The 14,757-nt window shown below is 39.5% G+C and overlaps 1 protein-coding gene across 3 annotated transcripts in view; it reads right to left on the bottom strand.

Moving 5' to 3' along the window:
• Positions 1-14,757, bottom strand: part of stx8 (syntaxin 8) — a 196,511-nt gene that overhangs the window by 31,881 nt on the left and 149,873 nt on the right. The window lies entirely within an intron of this gene.

Below are 14,757 nucleotides of genomic sequence, written 5' to 3'. Positions count from 1 at the left end.
GCAGAGATGCTATGAACATGAAAGTAAGCACAAAATATGTGAGCAAAGAGTCCTGGCAGTAGCACTTCAGTGAAAGGTGCTAGTGCACTCTAAAGTACAGCACTGAAGTGCAGATGCAGTGCGTGAGGGTATGATGCTGACCACTATGGACGGAGTAGTGTGGGTTGTCCCTGTCTTTACAGCATATCCTGAGATATTGGAAACTGCTTTACAAGATGGAGCTAGCATTGCTGGATACCTGTTCTGTCATGTTGGAAACTGTCACTGTCCAGTTGTTTCAGCAGGTGGGAGAATGGGTAACTGCACATCAAAGAACAGCGATTAGGTAAAAATGGCATGCTTACTCATGAAAATGAAAACTCATAGGCCTCTTGCCACACTCTTGTGAGATTCTTGTCTCACCATTCACGATTTGAATGGAGAATTGGGCTTTTTTCTTGACATCAAGAATTTCATTGCTGCAGTAATCACTGTCTTTCTTGAACAAACACTCCAATGCCAACATTGTACAGGAGCTGGGGAAAATTCTTCCCTTAATTTCCAAATTACCTTTACTTATTTGTGGCATTTATTAGTTTTTCCTCTCTCTCGTCTAGAAGCTCCAATGGGTATTACTCCACTGGCCCTGGCTCTTCTCCTGGACTTCATTCAAGTAAGCTTTTCTGATCTGAGATTTCAGACGATCACTACTGATAGCTTGTCATATTGTTGAAGGGTATCAAATCAGTGCCAAACTCTGTCCATATCTGATGGGCGATAACTTTACAGAAGGATGCCTCTGGATATCAACTAGGAACATGAAATCTGGCCAATTCTAAAGAACTAGCCCAAGGGCAGCTTAAGGTTTTCTGGGCAAAAACAGAACAGGTCATCAACACTCCCACACAAACAGCCACATAAAGACTTTATTTAAAAGTAACTGCAAAGCTATAGGTGAAATTATATTAAAACAAAGAACTGCGGATGCTGGAAAGAAGGGTTAATGTTTCTGAGTTTTGATGAAGAGTCATCAGATTTAAAACGTTAACTCTATTTCTCTCTCAGCAGATGCTGCCAGACCTGCTGAATTTCAACAGCAATTTCAGTTTTTGTTCCAGAAAAATTAAAGATCAGAATTATGGTGACCGCTCAGTTGCTTCTTGCAGCAGTTAAACTCTTCTGGTTTCTGACTGCTTTATAGTTGACATGAACATCGTTTAAAAAGCTTGAAACAATTTCACAAATGAAAATCATGAAATCTTTTTTGCAGTATACTTTTGCATTTATTTTGCCAAGTTTTTTTGCACCCTTCTAAAAAATAATATATACTCATGAATGATTTACAATGTTCACAAATAATTTTTACACTCATATGCAAGCTTTACATTTTAATCTCTTTACATCCCCATTCCTTTGCAAACATTTACTACCTGTCTCAATCTGAGCAGAAAGAATGAATGGCCATAGAAACCCAGCATAGCAGGAAACAGCATGTTTATCAATATACCACCCTGACAATACTTAAAACTCCTCAAGGTTTCTGTTCATGATTGGCAAAGTGTAAAGTACACAAATTACAGCAGGAAAAGACATTAACAACTATTCTAACAAAAGACTGTTTACATCCAGAATATACTACGTGGACTTTTACATTCCCTACAGTATGGAAACAGGCCCTTCAGCCCAACAAGTCCACACAGACTCTCCAAAAAGTAACCTACCTAGACCTATTTTCCCTCTGACTAATGCACCTATCACTATAGGCAATTTAACATGGGCAATTCATTTGACCTGCTCATCTTTGGACTGTGGGAGGAAACCAAAGGAAACCCATGCAGACATGGGGAGAATGTGCAAACTCCACACAGACAGTTGCCCGAGGGTGGAATTGAACCCAGGCCCCTGACGCTGTGAGGCAACAGTGCTAACCACTGAGCAACTGTGCCGCCTCTAAATGGTGTCTATACTTACAGACACTTATGCTACCTATATTTAAAAAGCATCTGATAACTGTATTTTTGATGACTATTACTTCACTAGAAATGAGACTGACACGAAAATGCAATACTTGCCAAGTTTTAATGCGTGTTTGCCTGTACTGAAATTTAATATCCCTGAATGTCATTGATAACCTCAGTAAAATTAATGGTTTCTATAAATCCTCTGGTTTTAGGTTATTAAATACTATACTGCTCAAGGTTATTTCAATAAGAAATCATTCAACGCTGAATACATTTAAAATCTGAAATAATGCATAAATATTGTACATAAAATGTTATAATTCATTTATCAACACTTATAATGACACTCTGGACAAATTCTATAACAATTAATTGTATGAAGAGATTGATAATGGCATCATTCAGGAGTTTTGTTTTCACAACACCACAACTTTGTTAAAAATGCAGCCCTTTACCAAGATTAATTTAATATTCTGGTTCCTCCCTACCAAACTGATGCATTTTATACACATGAGCAAGCTTGCTATTTCCTCCTCCCTTTTCTAATGATATCTTTTATATTCACTAATAAAACAAATAATGAATACTGTCCCATTCTAATGTCATTTTTAAAAATTACTAACACTCAAAGAAATTGTTGGTGAATTTCATGAAACTTGATGTTCAGTGACATTATTTGTGCATCTTTGATAAATAAGAAAGTTCAACGGAAATCCTGCCAGTCCAAAATAATCCTATTCTTGTTAACCATATTCAAACTACCATGGATGTTCACCACTGAATTCTCAAGCTCAGTCACCTCATCAGAGGCGTTTGTCCAAAAGACAATGAGAGAGAAACAAAGGTCAGTCGTGAAGCCCTCACACATTGAATAGGTCGTATGATTGTTGATGTACAACCAAATAGTAAAATTTAGGACAATTTGTTGTTCTTGTCCATGCTTGTGAAGTGTATCATGCTCATTCCCCACCCAGCAGCAAATTTGATAATTAAAAGCAAAACTGAAAAGTACATGTGCATATATTAGGTGAAATTAAATGTAACTTTTTAAACACCTGAAATACATTTTAAGTGCAAAATTTCCCCCAAAAAACCAAATGCATCACTATCGACCTTCTGATAAGTACAAATAACACAGACTCCACAATAATTTTAAATATCAAATTTGATCACCTATTTCCTTCTCACTCAATACAATCCACTTTAATAATGTATGGAGCATCAATTAAGGTCTTTGTACAATTGGAATTTTCTGTTTATTTGAATTTTGCAAACAGGGTTCATGCTTTGTTCCCAACTCTGCACAGGTAAAGGTTAATCAGAAATTAGATAATAAGATTCAGCAAGTGAGAAACACCGGAAGAATGGAAACTAGGATACCTCCATGTTTAACACTTTCCAATCAACAAAGATTGTCCTGCCAAAATTTTGCATCAGATTCTCTCAATAGATTACATTTCATAAGAATGCTTAACAGAAGGTGCAACTGTTAAAATTCCAGTCCAAAATTCTTTCTCTAAAACGGAATACAAACTTCCAGCTTATAGTCAAAGGGGTGACATAAGATGATTTCATATTTTAAAATACTTAATGTAATAAATTGACTAAAAACACCATTAAATGCTACTTTGGAGGCATATTTTATTTTTTACAGCAGAACATAACTGAAATTCCACTTAAAAGCTATACTTTATTCTATTCGTTAAGTTATCATTTAATTTCTCTGGATAGAGTCCAAACATGTGGGCGGCATGGTGGCACAGTGGTTAGCACTGCTGCCTCACAGCGCCAGAGACCCGGGTTCAATTCCCGCCTCAGGCGACTGACTGTGTGGAGTTTGCACGTTCTCCCCGTGTCTGCGTGGGTTTCCTCCGGGTGCTCCGGTTTCCTCCCACAGTCCAAAGATGTGCAGGTCAGGTGAATTGGCCATGCTAAATTGTCCGTAGTGTTAGGTAAGGGGCAAATGTAAGGGTAGGGGTATGGGTGGGTTTCGCTTCGGCGGGTCGGTGTGGACTTGCTGGGCCGAAGGGCCTGTTTCCACACTGTAAGTAATCTAATCTAATCTAATCTAATGTTTCGTCAACTCTAAGGGCCTACTATCTGTCATTTCCTTCCCAATGTTGTAGGTTTTAACCCTAGAACTGTCATTCATGGCGATGATTTTTCCTGGAGATGCTCCTTTAGCAGAAGAAGTTCAGTGAATTTTACAGCCTTGATTCAAATATTCACAAATTTGATCTTTGCAACCTGGACATGGGCTTCTATCTGAAGACCTGCACAGAGAACTGTAGAGTATTTCAGCATTTACCTGCTCCTTCTCTCCTGGATCCTGACAGGCTAACTTGTTCAACAGTTTTCAGGAATACCTTACAAACCTTTCCATGGCAACATGAATAATATAAGCATTATATCCATTATGTGCATATAGAAATGCTGTGTAGCTATCCCAAGGCCTTGCCTCTCTTGTATCCTGGAAGTTGAGAATAAACAACAGATTTCAACAACTGAAATGGTTTCCATTCCATCAATGTACAAGTCATCTGTGAGCATTGAAATCACACCTTAGGAGTCCACATTAAATGTCCTGGAATCTACCATAATACCTACACTTCTGAGAACTCTCATACTCCTTCATTTCAAGGGCTAAAATGTTTTACAAGGATGGTCACTAGGAAACAAGTTCTACCATCTGCGACCCTGATTGATGACTCTGTAGTACAACCCTCCTGACTGAGGCTGAGCTTAGATAAAACACAGTCCTTTCTTCAAGGACGAAAGTGAGGACTGCAGATGCTGGAGATCAGAGTCAAGATTAGATTGGTGCTGGAAAAACACAGCAAGTCAGGCAGCATCCGAGGAGCAGGAAATCGATGTTTTGGGCAAAAAACCCTTCATCAGTGCTTTCTTCAACCAGCGCCATCATGAAGTAGATGATAGATCTCCTGGAGAAGAGGTTTCAATGCTTAGATCAGACTAGGGAGTGGTACAGTCCAGACTGTGCTATATAATCCTAGCATGTGCGCTCTGCACAATTGGAGCAGGCAAAGAAGAGATATAGTGGACTCTGAACAGCTTAGAGAGTGACAGCAGTGTTCTGTAGAGGAAGATGAGAATGCTGATTAGGAGAAACATCACCTTCAGCATGACTAAGTGATGCAGTGTCAGGGAGAACAAACCAGTTAGCACTTAATTGACACTCAGTTCCAATAGACGTGAGTTGGGTGCAGTAATGAGTCACTGACTATTAATCAAAAGGCCTTGTTTATTATCAGAAGAAAATGCAGATTTTTAAAAATTGCTTTTCTTCTCTTTTGCTATTGTTGAATAAAACTTACCGTTTTCAAGTGTTTGAAGGTTTTGAAACATGAGTCGCTCCCAAAAAGAACAATGAGATGATGTTATGCTACATTAGGCATTGGGGAAAAAGTTACACATCCTTAGATAGGGTTTTTAAAATGTTATGACACAAAGCACAAGTCACCTGTGTAGCGTGAGTTTTGTAGTTTCGGTACAATGACAACTGATCAGAAAAGATTATGTTAAAAAGCAATGCACTTACAAATGCGAGCTTGTATTTGCAATAAAGTCCCTGTACCACCAGAAGTGCACCTAGAAGTTTCTTTTTTGTTTTCCTTCCAATCAGCGGAAAGTTTATCTTATTAATGTCTTGATGACTTTGATCAGATAATCTTTTAACCATCTAAATTCATGCTAAAATCGACCTTTTTTAAAAAAGATTTCTAATCATAACGTACCCCCTGAAGTCCAGGTATTATTTCTAAACCTATGTTGCATTCCTTCCATGGCATATTATGAAGGACAACTCATGGCTGGCAGTGCTTGACTTGATGCACAGCTAGGCTTCAAATATGGCACCAGTCCTGGGAACCCTGGGGAGGAACTGGCAGTTGTGAGTACTTCTGCCATTGCTGAGATGACAATAACAAACCAGGAGCACTATAGAGGCATGAAGTGCAAATAATGAGCTGAGCTATGGAGAATTGCATGAGATAACCCACTCAGATTCACAGAAAGGAACTTTCTAAGAAACTACTTGAACATTTAGCAGATTTTAGCAAATTCAGACCATAGTCCTGAAATATAACAAGCTCGTAATTCTCAGATGTTTACAGATTTTCATAAAACATGTTAATGAGACACAATCTGCCCATTTCACTGGATATAAAAGATCCACTGGAACTACTTGAAAAAGGGGAATTCCAAAGTGCAAATGGGAAATTCTTCAAATGTCCTAGTCAAGAACTCCCCTTCAATCAACAAATAAACAATTAACTGATTATTTATCTCACTCCAGAGTATGGAACTTTGCTCTTTGTGAACTGGTTGCCATGCTTGTCTGTGTAATAACAATGACCACTCTTCCTCAATAATAAGATAATTAATTGAATGTGCAATACTTTGGAAAGTTTTGAGAAAGCAAACTAAATTATGTAAACAAAAATGGAAGCTTTTTTGGCCCAGATCATATTTATGCTTCTGATGGTTGTTCCATGGCCCTAATTTTGGTCACTGAAGTATATAAGGAGCAGAGTTCCAAAATACTTAGAATAATTTTATTTCTGGAACACTGGTGTCACTGACTATGCCAGTATTTCTTATCCATCCCAAATTGTCCTTTCAAGGGTAATAGCAAACTGCCTTATTGAACTGAAAAGGAGGAGAAAGTGAGGACTGCAGATGCTGGAGATCAGAGCTGAAAATGTGTTGCTGGAAAAGCGCAGCAGGTCAGGCAGCATCCAAGGAGCAGGAGAATCGACGTTTCGGGCATGAGCCCTTCTTCAGGAATGAGGAAAGTGTGTCCAGCAGGCTAAGATAAAAGGTAGGGAGGAGAGACTTGGGGGAGGGGTGTTGGAAATGCGATAGGTGGAAGGAGGTCAAGGTGAGGGTGATAGGCCAGAGTGGGGGTGGGGGCGGAGAGGTCAGGAAGAAGATTGCAGGTTAGGAAGGTGGTGCTGAGTTCGAGGGTTGGGACTTGAGACAAGGTGGGGAGAGCGGAAATGAGGAAACTGGAGAAATCTAGGTTCATCCCTTGTGGTTGGAGGGTTCCTAGGCAGAAGATGAGGTGCTCTTCCTCCAGCCATTGTGGTGCTATGGTGTGGCGATGGAGGAGTCCAAGGACCTGCATGTCCTTGGCGGAGTGGGAGGGGGAATTGAAGTGTTGAGCCGTGGGGTGGTTGGGTTGGTTGGTCCGGGTGTCCCAGAGGTGTTCTCTGAAACGTTCCACAAGTAGGCGGCCTGTCTCCCCAATATAGAGGAGGCCACATCGGGTGCAGCGAATGCAGTAAATGATGTGTGTGGAGGTGCAGGTGAATTTGTGGCGGATATGGAAGGATCCCTTGGAGGGAAGTAAGGGGGGAGATGCGGGCGCAAGTTTTGCATTTCTTGCAGTTGCAGGGGAAGGTGCCGGGAGTGGAGGTTGGGTTGGTGGGGGGTGTGGACCTGACGAGGGAGTGACGGAGGGAGTGGTCTTTTCGGAACGCTGATAGGTGATGGGAGGGAAATATATCTCTGGTGGTGGGGTCCGTTTGGAGGTGGCGGAAATGACGACGGATGATACGATGTATGTGGAGGTTGGTGGGGTGGTAGGTGAGGACCAGTGGGGTTCTGTCCTGGTGGCGATTGGAGGGGCAGGGCTCAAGGGTGGAGGTTATAAGGCGTTGGGAACCGGGGAAGCGAAAATCATGGAGGTGGAGGGCATGGGTGGTGTCTCGAACGTAGGTGGGGAGTTCTTGGACTAAGGGGGACAGGGCTGAAAATGTGTTGCTGGTTAAAGTGCAGCAGTTCAGGCAGCATCCAAGGAACAGGAAATTCGACGTTTCGGGCACAAGCCCTTCATCAAGGGGTCAGGACCGTGTCGAGGTATGCAGTCTTGGACTAAGGGGGACTGTTATTCAACTGAAATCCATGTGGTGTAGGTGCACCCACAATCCTGTTAGGAAGAATGTTTCATGACAGTGAAGGATATAGTTCCAACTCAATCTGATGTGTGGCTTGGAGGGGAACATGCAGGCAAAGGTGTTCCCATGCATCTTCCATCAATGCCTTTCTAGGTGGTAGAGACTGTTGGTTTCGAAAGTACCACAGAGGAATCTTTGAGTTGTTGCAATGCATCTTGCATTTAACAATCACACTACTATCATTGTGCAATGGCGGCACAGGAATCACATGTTCAAGTTGGTGGATGCAGTGCAAATTATGTGGGCTGCTTTGTGCCGGATAATGTTGAACGTTTTAACTGGTGCTGGAGCTGCACTTGCAGGCAAACAGAGAATATTCCAACAAAATCCTGACTTGTATCTTGTACGTGGTGGACAGACTTCAGGGAATCAGAAAGTGGCTTACTCAATGGAGAATTCCCAGCCTCTGACCTAGTTGGAATTTATGTAGCTATTCCAGCTCAGTTTCTTGCCAATGCTAACCCAGGACGTCGACACTGGGGGATTGAGTGAAGGTTTCGTTATTGAATGTATGGGAATCTACAGGACTAATGCAAACTCTCAAGTCTGCTCTCAGGCAGTATTATGATCAGGCTTATTTGTAACAAATAGCAATTTACTTTGGAACAGGTTAAACATGATTTCTATGTGTTGTTGAATTTTTTTAAGCTTATTTGTTTCTGTCTTTAGACATTGATGCACAAGTACCAAAATTTATTAATAAGCAAGAAAATATCCACTGGCTTATTTCTCACTTCTCGCAATACTAGACTCATCTTGGCAAAAATTTGTAGCTAAACCTGCAGAAAAAAAGGTTAAAATAACAGAATTGTGGAGCCATTGTGTGCAAGCACTTTACACACTCCAGCTGAATTAAGGATTATGTTTTTGAGTTTCCCCTTTTAATTACCAATTTAGATGTCTCAAAAATATTGGATGCAGTTTTTAATACAGTAGTTCCTTTAGTTGGGTTTACAAACCTCATGGGAAATTCAGAAGCATACAATTGCTATCTTGACCAACGTCCATTTTCCCTTTACTCAACAATGACAACTTGAAAGTTTTTGTACCTTTAGAAACAGTCTCTTTATTGAAGCATTGTGAACCAAACTATGCTAATGGGTCACAATGAGAGATAGGTTTTAAGGTGTGTGTTAAAGAATGAAAGTGATGGAGATAGGTGGTGAGATTTAGGGAGAGAATTTCTGGGATTAGCACCAAGGTATTCACCATCAGTGGTGGCACAATTAAAATGGAAAGCTATTGATGAAGTTGACATTAGAAGAGTACAGATATCTTGGAGACTATAGAGTTGAAGGGGATTACAGAGACAGGAAGGGACTGAGTCATCGGCTCTGCTTAACTGGAGGTCAGGGTAGGTCAACTAACACAAAGATGATGGTGAACAGGATTTTGTGCAAGTTAGAATGCAATAGAACGTAGAGTTTTAGACAACATCAAGTTTACAGGGGGATGGAATGCAAGAAGCTGGCCAATAATTCGCTAGACAAATCAAGTCTGGGGTCACGAAGAAATGGATGAGATTTTATGCAGCAGAAAGACGGAGGAAGAGATGAATGATGCGAAGAAGGTGGGTTAGGCAGTCTATATGAAAGCACATATTTGTGGTTTAAAGCTCAACTTGAGCTCAAATGATCTGATTCAAATGTAGACAGTTGCTAGGCAAAGAGTTGGCAAAATAAAAGCAGAATTTGTCGTGAGGTCTAAGACAATGGCTTCAATTTTCCCAATTGGAAGATTTTGAAATTGGAAAAAGCTTTGGTCGAGCAATGTGAAAAGCAGTTTGAAAGTTTGGAAAGAGTGGAATAGTTTAAGAGTTAAACTGGTGAATTATTGCAGATTGGCATCAGCATACATGTAGAAACTGATGTGTCTCCAGATGATGCCAGTGAAGGACAATAGGAGGTGAAAAGCAAGAGAAGTTTCCAAATACCAATCCTTATACGGATCGGATAATTGATAGAACTTGACAAGTACAGTCCCAGATAGCTGACTGATGGAGATGTGGCTTTGGAGGAGGATGGGGTGATCAACTGTGTCAAAGGTTGTGTACATATAGGCTGAGAAGGGATGGTTTGCCTTTGTCAGCAGTCAAAGAGGATGTCATTTGTAACTCTGAGAAGTGCTGTTTGGAGTTGTGACAGGGACAGAAGCCTGAATAAGAGGATTCAAACAGAGAGTGCCTGGAAAATGGTCACAAATTTGGATTGTAACAACACATTTCCATTAATAAGTTTCAGACTTTGAAGACGAAAAGGAGGTTGGAGATGGACAGGCAGCATGCAAGCCTGGAGTGTCAAGGGTTGGCAAGACGGGTAATATTGGCAGATTTGAAGAAGTAAAGGACAGAACATGAGGAGAGAGAATCATTAACAAATGCCAGTGATCATAGTAGCTAGAAAGGGAGGATGAGTGATCAGTAATTTAGTTGGAATAGAATCAAGAAAGCAAGAGTCATGGAGAAGATGAGCTCAGAGTGCACAAAAAGCTCAGCAGAAACCACAGAAGACACAAAGTCAGGACCGAAACCCTCGAGCAAGTTCAACTGTTAGGCTTGGGAAGAGAGAAAAATGGCGGAAAGAGTTGATTGGATGATCTCAAAGGGTGACAAAGAAATCAACGAGCGTTTCGGACGTGTTGCTGGAGGTCAGGATGGAGAAGGCATGAAAGAGGGAAAAGAAGCCAGAAACAAATTCCGCAGGTTACCAAGTTATTAAATATCATAGCAGACTAAAGACGTAAATACATATAGGATTGATAAGCAGATATCTCGTAAAGCTGAAACATTTTGCACAAACAATGTATATTTATGATCAGGTTGAAATTGAATAACTCAATATGGCCGTTGACAGGACAATTATACACAAGAGCCTAAAATACTAAGAAACTAATGAACTTATTTCCAATTCTTTTCATTTTCAAACCATGCAAAACCAGTAGTTTGCATCTCCTCATGACTTCAGTCAGGGAAATATACTGCATGGACTGAGGAAGACATGGAGAAAAAGAAACATACCAATTCATAAGAACAACTGAACCTTCCTCAACACTCCCTAAAATACAGTTAGTTATGCAGTTTTAAAGACCAACAAAGCACAGTCATACAAAAATGAAAATGAATCAGGCAGATGAAAAATACTGGTATCAATGGAAGATAATATAAATAATAAAACCTTCAGTTATTCACATTGGGAGATATTAGGTTTGCTCATGTGCTGTAGTTTATAAAGCACTGAAGATTGCTCAATAATTATATCTATCATAACAGTATTTCAATGCCTTTGGAAACACCAAATTAAACCATCATGATTCCTCCCCCTTCATTTCCTATCTGATTCGCCTTCAAACCTTCCAGCATGTCTGAAGGTAAATTTCAGCACTTGACAGCATTTTACAATTGCAAAATTTAATTTCTAAAAAGAGGATTAAAGTTCTTTCATTCAAGTTTGGAAACTGTCACCTTCACACTAATTAACTTGAGTGTCTCCGTTGTTAAACTCCTGTTTGACTTTTCAGGTCAGTGTATAACAGTCACGTTTGCCGACCAAACAGATCAAAGTCTAATTTCCAAATGTAAGCAACGTCTCCTTTTGTTGCCATCTTTAACCGACCACCCAGTATTTTCCTCTGTAACTAGCCTGTACTAAACAACCTAATTTTTTTGCACGGTGAGAAGAGATTGCTCCAGTAAATGAAATCTCTCCTCTCTTCCTTCATTACAAGAAAGTCTCAAGAAAAGTAATTACTGAATATAATGTTGTAACAGGAAAATAATTAACTTGCATCCTGAAAATTACAAGCACTTTCTGTTAAGTTGGAGCTACACTACCAATATTTTATAGTACAATTAATTGTCTAGCTATTAGTGCTTCAGTGTAACATCTGATAATATAAATTGTCAGGAAAACACAACAGCACCAAATACTGACCTGAAATGCTAATCTTTTTTGGGGAGAGGGGGTAGTTCAATAAATAACTCTTATTTTCCAGCTTAGCTGATAAAATATTTTCTATCATCCATTCTAATTACTACTATAGCATTTTTCAAGTGCCATAACAGTTCATCAAGCAACCTTTGGAAAGCAGGCTTTGTAAAATAAAATGTCTTGGCTTCATCTACAATAACCAGCTAATAAATTCAGGAACTATTATTATTTCAAGCTTTAATAACTGATTTAATGGTTCTCCCTTCAAAATTGAATCAGTTTAAAACTACTCAAAATTTGCAAGACTTATTCTCAAGAGGCAGCTAAATTACTTGATAAGTAGATTATTACTGGAGGACTGGTTGCAGCAAGCTCGGAGATGATTAAGCCCTGGGAAATTCATCCACAAAATACCAGGGCACTGGTATTCATTTGTTTCTCACCTTTGGATAATCTGCAGTTGAAAATTTATTGGGTGCCCTTGAGTCAAGGTGTTGAAACTAACATTTCAGTTAAACTTTCTCAGGCTGATAAAAGTTAATAGAAGAAAAACCTGTATTTGATTTCACAGAAAGCAAAATCTCTAAAGGGTAACCCTTGACAAATCCCAGATTGTACTTGCCACTGTCTGCAGTTTGGCAACAAAACACAATGGCATCATGTATGTATACACTTTACAGGCTGAACGCCTATTCATGGTAGGAAGAAGCTTCACACACAGAGTGCCTTGTAGAACAAGATTGAAGTTTCTTAATTAAGTCAGCTGAAAGACAGTCTTAGCAGTCTTCCTCTCAGATCCCTTAACCCCTAAAGAGTAGTGATCATCAAATCAAAGCATTAAAATCAAGTGCACAAATCTTTATTTATTGTGCCTCATGCTCAGTGGAGCCTCTTCAGCGCTCTCACTGTTTCAGTGATTTTAGGCATGTTTCTGGTTTATAAACAAGAAACAAAGGCTCTTCTTGTGTGTCACGGAAACCTACCAGTAGAGCAGAACTTCATTCGTTTGTACTGCAAAATAGCATAGTCTCTGGAGAGCTGCTTAGTGAGATTCATCATATTAACATATCTATTAAAAACCAAACAGTATATGAAAATATATCCAAGTACTAACACCACACCAAGATTCAGAAGAGAACAATTTCATTTAAAAAAAACCGCTGAAATACCTTCCTCGACCAATTTAACTATCAGATGATTGTCTCTCAACAAGCCACCCTTTATTTCAACTGATATAGCATTCTATAAATCCTGTGACACTCTCAATAACCACAATCCCTCTTCTACTTTAGCTCCTTCATAATTATAGTTCTGCAAAACAAGGACCAATTGTTTCTCAGCATTAAGTCACAGAGTGTGAATTGCTTTAATTTTTCCCCTTCAGCAGCTGTGCAGGGTGGGCCGCAAGGTGCTTGTAATAATGAGGCAGAGGAACACTAAAGAGGCTCCGAGGCCTGGCGGTCAGAGAGCTGGCGTTTCACAGTCGCCTGGTGTCACAAATGTTGCCTTCTAAAAATTTCCCTACATTCATCTTGACAACCTTTTTGCTCAAGAGGGAGTTCATAAAATCGAAAGTACCTTGCCAACGGGCAACAATCTCACCTTTTGCTGTTTTAACCTTGTGTGTGCACCAATTTCTTTTTACTCTTGATAATTCTTGGCTTTTTTGTGCCTACTCATTAGTTATGCCCAACAAGATTCAGCAGACAAAGATGTGTGTGTCAAACAAAGAGAAGAGTGAAAAAAAGGGGGGGAAGGAATTCTCCATTCACTTCTCTAAAGGATTCATTAATATCCTAAACTGTTGGCACAGCCTAAAACAGTTTTACGGTAACAAAGCGCACACTGAATCAGAGTCTGGGATCTTCAAATAAACCTTGCAGGCTGTCATGGCCACCAGGAAGCAGAATTAGTGCAATATTAGCTGACCTTCATTTTGTTATTTCATCAAATCTGACTGCTGTTCACTGCTTGGTGGTTACTAGGCTTCCTTCTGAAAAAAATGTAAGCATTTCCTAGGCAATTCAACAGCAGGTTTGATAAGCAAATAAACCAATCTTGAAGTAATATTTTTGACATTATCATGCTGCTCCAATTTTCATTTGGTTTTCCAACACTGTTGTCAAAACAATGCTGAGGTTAATGTTTTCTCCTGAAACAGGAGCACATTCTACAAAAGAGAGACTACACTATCAACACAGCGTTGTGTTGCAGAGAGAACAATAAGCTTTTACTTTTCAGTCACGACATGTTGAATTGCAAGTCTTAATAATGCAAATTCAACAGAATAGCAATAGTGATCTGCATTTTTGCAGCAGAAAGGACAGTTGTCGTGAAAATTGTTAATTATCAAACAAAAAATCCCTTTAAATGTAAAAGGCTATAATTATAAGTTGCTAATGAATGAAGGTGAAAGATGTAACACTGAAACATGGTAACATAGATTACATCAATTCATTAGTTCTTAAGAATGTCCATTCCTAAAAAGGACATTATTTTCAAGACCAATTCAAAGTCCAAATGATGTCTAAACTGTAAACAATGTACGATGCTAAAATCGTTTTCTGTAAATCTAAATAAAAGCTACTGAGGAAGGGAATTTCCCTTTTCTTAAATTCGGCAATGCAAAAGAAAGTTGGGAAAACATCAAATTACAGCACCCTGAAATGATGGATTGATTGACAGAAGCCTGGTGCTTTTGCGACGTTACATTGCTAGGATGAAGATCATTTGCTTGCTTACTGGTAACAGCTGCTGAGAGCTCTTGCAGAGGGCAAAGAGGTGAGAATTACTATCAATGAATCCTCACTTAGTGTTTGAACAGCTGCATATGCAAATATCATCTTAAAACCTTGTTTTTTTTTTGTTTTGTCAGACAAAGGCCTGTGAACAACAGTGCATTCACAAACATGA

Source organism: Hemiscyllium ocellatum, chromosome 25 (genome assembly GCF_020745735.1).
Source record: "Hemiscyllium ocellatum isolate sHemOce1 chromosome 25, sHemOce1.pat.X.cur, whole genome shotgun sequence".
Taxonomy (NCBI): domain Eukaryota; kingdom Metazoa; phylum Chordata; class Chondrichthyes; order Orectolobiformes; family Hemiscylliidae; genus Hemiscyllium; species Hemiscyllium ocellatum.
The sequence above is the reverse complement of the archived record's forward strand: the minus strand, read 5'-3'. Positions and strand labels throughout refer to the sequence as shown.